Raw genomic sequence first — 12,744 nt, 5'->3', positions numbered from 1 at the left:
AATAGACAACTACTCATTAACCACATTGGCTATTGTAATTAGGCATGTAAAGGTTACCTTAATTGACCAAGGGTTCTTACTCAGCCAATGTTTAGGAATATTTCAAAGAAGTTGTGGCTTGGGAGTGGCACTAAACAATACACAACACTAAAAACAATACATTAATTGATTCCTATAATGGTGACAACGGTGTCCAAACTGCTTAGGAGCCTACATCAAAGCAGTCCCAACACCTTACCACTGCTACACTTGGCTATCAGCAGCCTTGTCCTGGCAGCAAAACAGTTAAATCAGCCTCATGTACTAAAAAATAGCTGATATTTAATCGCCAAAAAAAATGTGGTTTCTACTGACAATTGAGATGTACAAACTATGGCATAAGGGGACCACGAGGGGATAAGAGGCAATTGTATTTACATTGAAGACATTAAGCCAGCTTTAGCTAGGACTATGGGACATAGTCAATATAATTATTTGTTCTGCTTACTTTTTGAAATGTACAGCGAGCAGAATTCCGAATATGTAGACGTTCTCACAGTATTCTCCCTGTACACCAAGTCATAACCGTTAGGATAAATAAAGTCGACATATATTGAAAGCTCTTACAATATTCGGATGATGACATTTCTGAACAGGCTAAGGCTACATGTGCACCACCAAGTCAGAACAGTAGGCTAAATTCATGAGAAAAGGGACCAAATTATTAGGGTGAGGCACATGGCCTCCCACACCTACTATATTACTTCTTAGTCTTACTTATATCCCTGGCAACACAGCCCCTTTGGACTCTCACCTTGTTGTGTGCTGTGCTCACTGAAACACGAAAGATGGCGTGGCCCGTCCACATCGTGAAAACTTTGTCTTCAAAGTCTGGCATTCTCTCTCTGGATGTTGTTGCTTTCAAGCACAACTTATAACTCTTGGAAAATAAAACAAGGTCGAATCCCTTGACGTAATCAGTGATCTCTTTCAGGGTTGGAGCTTCCTTGAAAGAGGCCAGAGTTCGGCTCGGAATTCCGAAAGTAGGATGACTGTTTCAAACCAATTTTCCCAGTCGGAGCTTGTTTCTTTCAGAGTTCCCAGTTGTCTTAAAAAGTAAGCATAAATCCAGAGAATGCCAGACTTTGAAGACAAAGTTTTCCCACGATGGTTATGCCATTCCTGTTCTAGTGAAGCACAGCACTAACAAGTGGGAGTCCAAAAATGTATTGTATGCTGTGCATAAATTATGTAATATGCGAGGGTATGTATACTGTACCTAAGAAATAATACTTAAGTGTATAGTGTTTCAGATTTCCCAGTTCCGAGTTTCCAGTTGTTTTGAACGTTGGCATAAGTCATGCTGGATTGATAGCATGGGCGTATGTTGAATGTTTATCCTTTCAAGCCTGGAAAAGAGACCCTTAAACCCAGACTTGGACCACACACCCCCACTGAATAGCAGGCTAGTTGAATTTACGATTTACACTTGTTTGTGTAATGTTTATGTCCAATGCCCTGATGAGCACTGATACGTTTTATCATAATTTTCTCTTCATAATTTCTCTCATATGATAAGATTTTACCAGTAGATTGTCGACTTTGATTCATGATGATGACCAAGTTAGCTTGCTAAGCTAAGTTTTGTGAAAGTTGATGTTGGACACGGATCAGTCCAATCAAAGCTACGGTAGATATAACTTGATTTTACGCAATTGTATCTACGGCCAATAACTGCCAGCCTACTTGAATGGGCACTTCTAATGTAACTCTATGCGGCTTTATTAACCTCAATGAAATTGTTTGCAAACTGATATGTGGCACGTATTAATGCCAAAATAACATGAAACAGGCCAAAACAAAACAAAACAGAAATATATACAGTACCAGTCAAAAGTTTGGACACATTCTACTGCATTCATGTAGCCAACAAAAGTGTACACAAATCAAAATATATTTTATATTTGAGATTCTTCAAAGTAGCCACCCTTTGCCTTGATGACAGCTTTGCAAATCAATAATAGGAAGGTGTTCTAATGTTTTGTACACTCAGTGTAGTATACTTAAAGACAAAAACAATGCATTTTAAAATGCACTTTTTAATATGTGTGTTAAGTTGGAATGATAGTGAACATAGTATACTTAAGATATACTAGAAAAGTACATCTACATATGTGTAGTATATTGTATGAATTTGTAAGTATATTTAAGTTTATTACTTCAGCTTATACTTGTAATATAAATAAAAATATAATTTTTCTCACTTGGATAGTCAGAGGGTGTGTAAAGTTGGGATGAGAAAGCACTGTATGTCCCGGCTGTGGGGAAGCGCCATCAGCTGGGGGATCCAGATACCCTGTGAGAGAGAGACTAGTTGGGGATCCAGAGTTCAAGTGGGGCTGAAATTGTCCTATGCTGAGGCAGTAAGAGAGTAGCGGTTGGCCAAGGGTGAGGGATTCAACTGGGGAGCCCCTCGGTGAGTAGGCCTGAAGAGAGATCCAGAGAGGATGAGTTTTAGTGGTTCAGGGTTTCTTTCGTTTATTGCTATGGTTATTAATGCTCTACGGCTTGATGGAGCATAATCCCAGGAAATAGATGTGGTAGTGGCAGCAGCAAAAATGTTTGTTGTGTAATAGATTTTAGCACAGAAGATCTACAGGGGTTTTTTTGAAGAGAAGGGGGTTTCATCCACCAGTTGTGGAGTAAGATCTGGTGGGCTAAAGTAGTGGGATAGGGTGGTGGGTTTTTTGGTGTATATAGTGGTGTAGGGTTAGATGGTATCGATTTCATCTCCCCCCTTTTTTGTGATAAAATGTGCAATTCACACTCCACGACCAGAAAACTCCAATACGCAACATAGCGTCTAGTCATGCGATGGGAGCTTTGAATCGGTTAGCAGTGGAAATTAAGAATGGACATTTGTCCAAAGAAATTGAAAAATAAACAAAATTGATGTGGGAAAAGAGAAAACAGTAAGTTGATAATTCCCCATTGTATCTTGGTAGGAATATGTTTTCTGGGACTATGATAAGCCCAACTAGTTCTGAATAACCATTTGAAGATATCCAAAGTGATGAAGAAGCTTTGGGTGTTAAATCGGGAGCAGGGCACCTATAGAATCATTTCTGGAGTGATGTAGGACGTGTGGGGAAACCATCATGGAGACTTAGTAGCAGAGAGAGAGAATTGCAAAGGAAAGTATTGTAACTTTGGTGGAGAACATGAGGCAACATCTTGATTCCCAGACTACGGGTGAAAGAGATGGGTGGCCAAAATCAGAATTCAGTCTGTCTCCTATGCGGAGGTGGTAAAAAGGATAGAAAGCAGTAGAAGGTCCGGATGTTGTCGGGTAGGCCACCTGCAGGACCAGATATATGCTGCATGCTAAAGAGAGGTGGACAGGTTTGTGGATGGCAAAGGTATAAACTTTCCCAGCTATTAGAGGGAAAGTCCAGAAGATGCGGCATTGGCTTGTCCCGATCCGGTGAGTGATTTCTGGGACTAAAAGATTTTCTGAGAAAGGAGTTCCCATGAGGTGGCTGTTAAGAGCAGTGAAATACGACTCTCAGGTGTGAGATAATTTTTGTAATTATCTCACCCACCTATGAAGTTCCTTTTTCACCCCTGTACAGTTGGTGGCGAAAGTAATGCACAATTGGATGCCCACAACCGCCGAATTAAACCCCACCTACGAAGAAGAAGTAAACCACAGTATGTAAACAATTTCTCGACTAAGAAGCCGTTTATGTTGTTATTTAGACGTTTATCTTAACCCTGGATTTCAAAATATGAGCTAATCTAACTGCACAGCATCACATACGCACTCCATGTAGTGCTTATAATTCGTGTTGGAGACTGACTTAGTTGATAAATTCTATCTAGGGTAAACGCTAGCGCTCTAATATTCGCTAACAATGGCTAACTTCATGGTTTTTCACACTCAAATAGCCTCCATTATATGGAGGTGCGCTAGCGAATGCAGCCGTGGCAGAAATCTGTAAACTCGTAGACGACTTGCTAGTGTTCCGTTTGGAAATAACCAAAGCCAGAAAGAAAACAGGGCATGCGAGCGAAACTGCACTGGAACTGGAAGGTGGCACGGGAGCGCGCTGAGAGGACAATCCCAGAGCGCGTCTCGCCATTCTACCCAGTAGTGGTGTCAAGATCCTCGACCGATACAGAGCACAAAAGAGGTACATTTTGCAGAAAGCCTAGGATGCTGGCCTGTCGCGGTTCATAAATATTACGCAGTGCCTGTCGCTTCCCGTTCCCCCATGTGTTCAGATGTGTTACACATAATTGGGTCTTGGTCAGTTTTTGGATAGTATACAATAATTTACCTGATTACTTTAGCTATTTTGGGCGCAAGAACACTATCCTATTCTAACCAGATTATTGATTTACTGCATTTCCTATTTTACTCAAGACAAGTAATGTGACACATGGAACATAATACCGATCAATAAAATAGTATTTCCAAGAAGTTATGAGAAATGTTACCTTGGTAACACAATATACAGTTGAGCATTGACAGTACCTAACTGTTATGTATGGTACGACGTGTTGTACGCCGTACTGTAATGCTAGTTGTGTTTACGACAGTGTGCTGCGTTACGGATGAATGGGTTGTTCAGGAATGCGTGGCACATGTCATTAAACGACAGAGGATGTTCAATGAAACTGTGCGGATGTCCGTTTTCTTACAACTAGCGATATAACATTGGCTTAATGGTGCTATGCTGAATTAGTTTACTACCGCCAGCATCACTGCTCAAGCAACCCAGTCCCGTGGGAAGAATTGTTTTGATAGTTTTCAAGACTTATTTAGAAGCTGCGGACTTTTCTACAATCTCCGACAAGCGGAGACAGCACGTTCGTCACTGCCTTGGTACAGAGGACAGAGGATTTTCAGAGCGCTGGATCGGCTCCTACATTCACTGCTGCAGTCAGCCTCTACGGAACCACTTCACGGAAAGAGCGTAGTGCTCCTCCGACGCTACCGGCTACGAAAGAGACACCAACGGCCGGGGTGAGTCCATTCAAAGCTACGTGGCTAATCTGGAGGGGATTTGGCTAGCTTCAACCACGGGACACTTCAGACGAGATCATCAGGGATCAGTTGATAGAGGGGACGCTATGTGAAAAAGACAAGGGAGAAACTGCTTTTGGAATCGGATAATTTACAACTAGATGGAGCTTATTAAAAATAGCACTCCAGGTTGAAGCGGCGCTTGAATGCTCTTTCTATGCTAACAGACAGCTCTTCTGCAGCATACACTGCCCCCTAGCCATTCTCACGAGCAGCTTCAGCTCCGAAAGCAGGCGCACTCACAACGATCACGCCCGCACGCCTCCCGCTGCCGATAGCTGCATGGACACAGACACCGACATGCCCGCAGCAGGCACACACAGACAAACAAACAGAACTAGCTGTGGCAACTGTGGGGCTAAGCTCACACAATTCAAGGGCTTCAAACTGCCCAGCCCTCGGGTGGGAAAATATGCAAGAACTGTTCAAAAATACAACCACTTCTGGCGAAAGTGTGTCGCTCTGCCTCCTGCTACTAGCTCCACCCAGAACAGGCCCTTCGCTTTCATCTTCACTCTCAACATGAACACACGGAAATCCGAACCGCCTCCACTCAACCATGTGTCATTCAGGACATGCACTGTGCAGCTGGGTGGGTGGGTTTGCCTTTGCTGCTGGATACTGCGCGGTGTCGTTGCTCAACCTTGCCACTTACTACAAGTTTTTCAGTCACCTACCACTCCAACAGCCCTCCACTGCCCTGTGTGTGGGTACGTGTAGATCTAAGATAGACATTGGAGGCACCCCTCCAGGTCCCAGTACACTACGGCACCAAACATCTGCCATCATTCACATTTCATGTTGTAAAGCGCCGGTGCCAACCTCCTGGGCCTCGACCTCTTCACAGGCTTGGGATTCACACTGGGAGAGATGACAGTGGGTCAGCTATCTACCAGGTTACCTGCACATGGCAAACAGAACTGGCCGACTCTGTTTGGATGGACTGGGCTGCCTCACAGCCTTTACTCACAGGCCCCCTGGTGAATCCGGGAAGTGACCCCAGCCGTGCAGCTCCCTGCGGCGCATTCCCTTCGTGCACTGCGTGATGATGTCACAAGCAAAAGATCTCCAGTCACAAGTTGGATGCAGGCATCATTGAGCCAGTCAACGCTGCCCCTGGATTTCAAACTTGGTCATTGCGACCAAAAAAGTCCGGGTGGAATCCTGACCTGTGTGGATTCCCTGTGTGAACAAGGCCGTTGTCCCGGATAAGTACCCCTTGCCTACAGCTGAGGAGCTGGGACCGCACAATTCCATGGCTCCACGATCCACAAGCTTGACCTTCGCTCAGGGTTACTGTCCCCTCCATGCAGCTAGCAGAGACCTCACGCTTTGTCGAGACACGCTGGCGTGTTCAATATACACGCATGCCTTTAGGACTTAGGCTCCGCCCCCAGCTGAGCCTCCAGAAGGTGATGAGCACCATCCTCGCTGGAATACCTGGGGTGGCGTCTATCTGGATGACATCGTGTCACGCCCCTACCTCCACATCCATGAGATTATCGACTCCACAGGAGTATTCAGTGGCTCTACTGCGGAACGCCTGACCGAACGGTGTGAAAGTGCACCTTTGCAGCTCCAGCCGCCGAAGCTTGAGGGCCTCCGCACTGTCGGCCAAAGGTATTGCCCCCACTCATGTCGACCATGAAGCCGCCCCACCGATCCCGGAACCGACTTCAGCCTCTCAGGTGGCCTCATTCTGGGCATGACAGCCTACTACCTCCGGGTTTCTGCCCCACTACTCTCAGACCACAGCGCCCTCGCCAGCTCCTCAAGAAGGTATGAGCCATGGGCCTGGATCGGCAGCCTGCCCAGACGCGTCCGCTACTGAAGAGCCACAGCTCACCACAGCCCCAGTCTTGGCTCACTTTGACCCCGTTTGCCACACCATTGTCACATGTGACGCCCAGCTGGGAGCACTAGGAGCCGTCCTCTCACAGCTGCAGAATGAGCATTGGAGAGGCCCGTCACGCCGCCGCTCATAAGGGGCCTCTGTGCCCCACAGAACAACGGTATTGTGGGCGAACGAGAAAGCACTGGCCTGTGTCTGGGCGTGCTAAAGCAGTGAGCACTTCTACCTATATGGCCGTCTGTTCACACTCCGAACCGACCTCACCAGTCCCTCACAACGCTACTGTCAGCATCAGAAACTGGCCACAAGCCACTTCGGCTGCACAGATGGGCCGACCGCCCAGACAGCGGGACTATCAGCTGAAGTTCACTCGGGGAGGGATAACGTGGTGAGCAGACCTCCTCTCACGCTCCTTTGACGCTCCTACTCGCAACCTGTCTTGCCAGACGCACAACGAAAACAGAGCTTGTACAATGCTCTACGCTCCTCTTCAGTCAGTCGTCCCACTGGAGGAGCTGAAGCAAGCATCGGAACAGGATCCCACACTGTCTACCCTGCGCACCCACATACGCGAAAGATTGGATGGCCAGCACATGAGCCGAAGAGCTGGCGACTTTCGCCAGAGTGAAGTACCCTAACTTTCTTGTCTGGGAAGAAGTCTGTGTCTCTGAGGGTTTTGCACTGTGGTCCTGAGAATGCCCAAGGGCGTGGAGCGTGTTCGCGGCGCACGCAGGGTCACTTGGGCAGAGCCAAGGTCAAACAGCCGGTATGTCGAGGACCTTGTGTGGTGGTCCAGGCATCGCACCACTTACATTGAAGCCCTGGTCAGGGATTGTGCTGCATGCCTCCTCAGTGGGAAAAACAGGACAGTCCGCCCCACTCCCCTGCAGCTCTCTCGCATGGCCGGCCTCACCCCTGGGAGCACATCCAACTGGACATCTGTGGCGAGATCCATGGACACGCAGTCCCTCACTATCAGCGCTTCCTGGTGGTGGTGTGGGACCTCCACCTGGGCAAGAAGTGGTTTGTCGGAACTGTCACAGCACAGGCCATCGTGGACATCCTAGACAGCCTGTTCACAAGGTGGGGTCTACCCCTCACCCCCACCACGGACACAATGGGCCCCAGCTAATCTCCTCTGCCGAGTTCTCCTCATATCTCAGCAACAAGGGAATCAAACACACCCGCACGGCCTACTACAACCCAAATGGCTAACGGAGGGGTGGGAACGCCTCAACCAAACGCTGAAGAACGGGCATCAGAGCGCACCCGGTCCAGGGGTGCAAGCTCCAAACTGCTTTGAATCAAACGCCAATGCACTAACAGAGCAAGCAAACACACGACAACACAGGTCTCCCCCGGCATCCCTCATGCTAGGTGTGGAGATGGAACTGCCACTGGACAGACCCAGAAACACAGAGAGTAGCAGAACCGCGAATAGGCGCACTCCAAGAACAGCAGGCAGTGACCAGGCACCAAAGAGCAATGAAACAGCGTTTTGACAAGGCACACAGGGTGAAGCAGTCGATCATCCAAGTGTCAGGACTTGGGTCAACCGAGCCCGACGGCCTCAGCGGTGTAACAAAATGGCCTCATTCTGGTCGACCCCCTGCAGGCCGGTCGACAACTGGGGCCCGCCACATTCATGATGAGCACGATCACGCCACGCCAGCACGCCCCAGAAAAGTCCCTGCCCTCAAGGAACACGAAGGCACACAAAACAGACATGTGCAGGCCAGAGACGCCACCGGATGGACCTCCCCACCACTACCACCTGAGCCCCAGCCTCTGTGGGTTCCCCAAGGGCCAGAGCCACAAGCGGTGACGGTGGAAGAGAAAGGCCTATGCGGGCACCTAACCCGCGCCTGCTTATCTGAGGGAACTACTTAACCTCTTTTCATTATTAGGCCCCGCTAGGTGTCTTAGTCAACCTCCAGGTTAATGGACTGAACTGGCTAGTTTGGAGAGATCCATCCGTTTAGGGTTAATGTTTATTTTTACAGGTATCACTCTAGGTTCTTGCCCTATGGACATTTTATATATGGTACCAGTCCCTGGTTTTGGAAAGGGGGGGAATGTTATGTATGGTACGACGTGCTGTACGCCAGCACTGCAACGCTGTTATGGCTTTACGACAGTGTGCTGCGCTACGGATGAATGGGTTGTCAGAATGCGTGGGCACATGTCATTAAACGACAGAGTGATGTTCAATGTGAAACTGTGCAGATGTCCGTTCCTTTACAACTAGGCTAGATATAACATTGGCGACGAAGATGGCTGAATTCAGTTTACCACCGCCAGCACCAGCCCGCCGTCCTCGCGAACCTCCAGTCCCGTGGAATAACTGGCTTGATAGTTTTAACACTTATTTAGAAGCTATGCGGACTTTTTCTACAATCTCCGACAAGCGGAGGACAGCACTGCTCCGTCACTGCCTTGGTACAGAGGGACAGAGGATTTTCAGAGCGCTTGGATCGGCTCCTACATTCACTGCTGCAGTCAGCCTCTTACGGAACCACTCGCCGGAAAGAGCGAGTGCTCCTCCGACGCCACCGGCCACGAAGAGACACCAACGGGCCGGGTGAGTCCATTCAAAGCTACGTAGCAATCTGAGGGATTTGGCTAGCTTTGTAACTACGACACTTGAGGACGAGATCATCAGGGATCAGTTGATAGAGGGGACGCTGTATGTGAAAAGACAAGGGAGAAACTGCTTTTGGAATCGGATAATTTACAACTAGATGGAGCTATTAAAATAGCACTCCAGGTTGAAGCCGCGTATAGAATGCTCTTCTATGCAACAGACAGCTCTGCAGCATACACTCGCCCCCAGCCATTCTCACACAGCAGCTTCAGCCCGAAGCAGGCGACACTACAACGACGCGCGCGCACGCCTTCCCGCTGGCCGGGAGAGCAGCTGCATGGACACAGACACCGACATGCCTGCGTGCAGCAGGCACACAGACAAACAAACAGAACTAGCTGTGGCAACTGTGGGGCTAACCACCTCTTTTCGCCCAATCACTCTCTCAGGTGAAGGACATCGCACTGGAGGCCACAGGAGCTTTGTGAAGCCAGCGGGATACAATACATGGAGAGATGACCAACCAATCACTGTTGATGAGGGGAGTGGAACCTCAACCCAGCACCTTATCGTGATAGAGGTTAGTGTAATAGTATTACATCAAAATTACAGTACATAAAATGTTGCCAGTTTATTTCAGAAAGGCTCCCCTCAGCTATTCATTTGCTTACATGTACATCCTCATTTATCTGCCATAGGGGAGCTTGTGAGAATTCCCTATTACATTGTTATCCAATAACAACCTCTCTTCTTGTGTCAGTCTGCAGATGCAGATGCTGCAGGTCCTGGGGTCAAGCTGGACAGGTCTGAAGGAGAGGAGGACCCACAACACAGCACAGACATCCAGACTGGAGCGGCTGGAGCGCCCCCTGTAGCAACGGAGGATCCTACTGCCGCCCCAGTGCAGCCCAGGACCCGACGCAGCATCACGGAGGTCAGTGGAACGCAGAACGCCGTCCTCAAGTCAGAGACAGAGACTGAGACTTTAACGGGGCTGGGGGCGACTGGGCTATCCACCTGCTCCCCGCTCAGAGTATTTACTTTACGGTAGCCCGAGGACGGTTCTGTCCCATCAGGACTCAGGTGACGCGTTACAGACTGGCAATGATCCGTCCTGTTCATACGCTACAGAGACAGAGATGATACCTGGTAACATGCCTGTGGGCTTAGATACACAGACTAATCCAATGAGAGGGGACTGGAACCAGTACAGTAGTAGTGTATACTCTGAAGGGTGCCTAGATAAGAAAGGGGAGGGTCTGGTCGTAGATGAGGTGACTGTGAAAGTTGAGCGCGACTCTCCGCAGACATGGAATGCAGACGAGACTCACTTAAGAGAAGGACACTCACAGGTCAACACCAGTGACTTCTTAGATTACAGGGAAAGCTTGGAGACAAATCTAAATGTTGCGACCCACTCCCCTTTACATGCATTCAGAGATCGCGACCCAGTGTCCACGTCGGTGGGGCCTTCTGATTCACACGGCCGCGTCCTTTTTGATCAGGTATTGAACTCAAATGACAGGGCTAGAGCCCAGGCTCAGGGAGGGGGAGCAACATCAGGCAATAGTAAAGAGAAACGGTTCCTCTGCATGTTCTGTAACAAAGGCTTCAGCTGCCCCCATAATTTGGAGATCCACCAGAGGGTCCACACAGGGGTGAAACCCTTCAGCTGTACACAGTGTCACATGCGCTTCGCTCAGGCTGGCAACCTGAAGAGGCACCAGAGGGTCCACACCGGGGTGAAACCCTTTAGCTGTACACAGTGTCACATGCGCTTCGCTGAGGCTGGTGACCTGAAGAGGCACCAGAGGGTCCACACAGGGGAGAAACCCTACAGCTGCCCCCAGTGTGAGAAGAGGTTCTCCCGCCAGCACCAGCTGAAGATACACCTGAAGGTCCACACGGGAGAAACGCTGTTTGCCTGTACGCACTGCGAAAGAGGTTCTCAGAGAGGAGCTACCTCAGAATACACCAGCAGAAAAATCATTCCAGTCTATAACATCGAAAGTAAACATTTCACGCGATAGCTTCTGACGTTTAGATCAAACCCTGCATTAAAGACAAATCTATAAATTTTCATCAGCAAAAAATATCCACAGATTCATTTGGAATAACGATGGTAACAGATTTCAGTGTTGAATATTCCTGGGTAGAATATTGCATCCAGACATTGTGGGATATAAACCTAAAGTCTGTTACATATTGTGTTTGTACTGTGTAGGGTATATGTTTACAAATGCCTGGATTACTTCCATTCACCAACTGAATTTTTTTCCCAAGACACTTTTAATTGGAAAATAAATGCAGTTCAACAAGTTCATGCAGATTTTTAGTTGAGACGTGTATGTGTGGTTTTCATATGGTGTATTTAAAACTTGTTTATGTTTAATAAACACAAAATGGGACTTTTCATTCTAAGACTTTAATTGAGATTCTCTTTAATATACATCACATCTGATCTCACCCCATTCTGCATACACACAACAGAGCTTTATCACCAATTTACACTTACTAAATATACCTACTAGGGCCATCAGTTAACGCCTGACATGTTTATCGGCATAAATTTTTGGACGCCGTTAATTGCGTTTCCATGTCTTCACCGCATGGAACCTTTTATGTGCACGTGTTTCCGCACCGGCGCTTTTAAGTGCAGAACACAACACGGAACACAGCTACAGGCAATGTTTGCACCTTTACATACCTGGACTGTGTACTTCTAGCCAAATCATGCGAAAGTTATACCCAATATTACTGGAGCTATGTTTTTTCTTTCTGCCTCGGATAGGTCGCATGTCGCGGGACGTTTTTAAACTACTTGCAAGCTACTGTTTTTTGGTTTGATAACAAACAACATTATTTCGCTAGCTACTCATGTTACCTAGCAACCTGATAACTTGACCACTGACTAGGCAATGCACACATTTGGATGGCACAGGAAGAACTGAAAAGGAATTCGCTCCTCAAAGAGATGCTTCAAAGGTAGGCTGCATATGCAAGAGTGGGGTGTGTATGATTGTGTGTGTGTGTGAGAGAGGATGTGTGTTTCAAGTTTTTATTGTCATGTTCACTAGTACAGTGAAATGCATTTCTTGGGAGAGTGTGTAGGCCTATGTGTGTAAAGTTATCTGAACAGTACAGATGGTTACAATGTTTTCATACATTTAAAAGCTCTTTGTTCTTTGTAACCATAGAGACAGTTCATTTTTTCCTGCCTGAAGCTTTAACAGTACTTAA

General features: G+C 47.6%; 1 pseudogene; it reads left to right on the top strand.

Annotated features, from left to right (window-relative positions):
• The first annotated feature begins 10,508 nt into the window (after positions 1-10,508).
• Positions 10,509-11,911, top strand: LOC123486013 (annotated as a pseudogene).
• Positions 11,912-12,744: the final 833 nt, after the last annotated feature.

The sequence above is a fragment of the Coregonus clupeaformis genome, unplaced genomic scaffold, assembly GCF_020615455.1.
Source record: "Coregonus clupeaformis isolate EN_2021a unplaced genomic scaffold, ASM2061545v1 scaf0948, whole genome shotgun sequence".
Classification (NCBI taxonomy): domain Eukaryota; kingdom Metazoa; phylum Chordata; class Actinopteri; order Salmoniformes; family Salmonidae; genus Coregonus; species Coregonus clupeaformis.
Note: the sequence above shows the minus strand (reverse complement) of the source record. Positions and strands in the feature narration are given on the sequence as shown.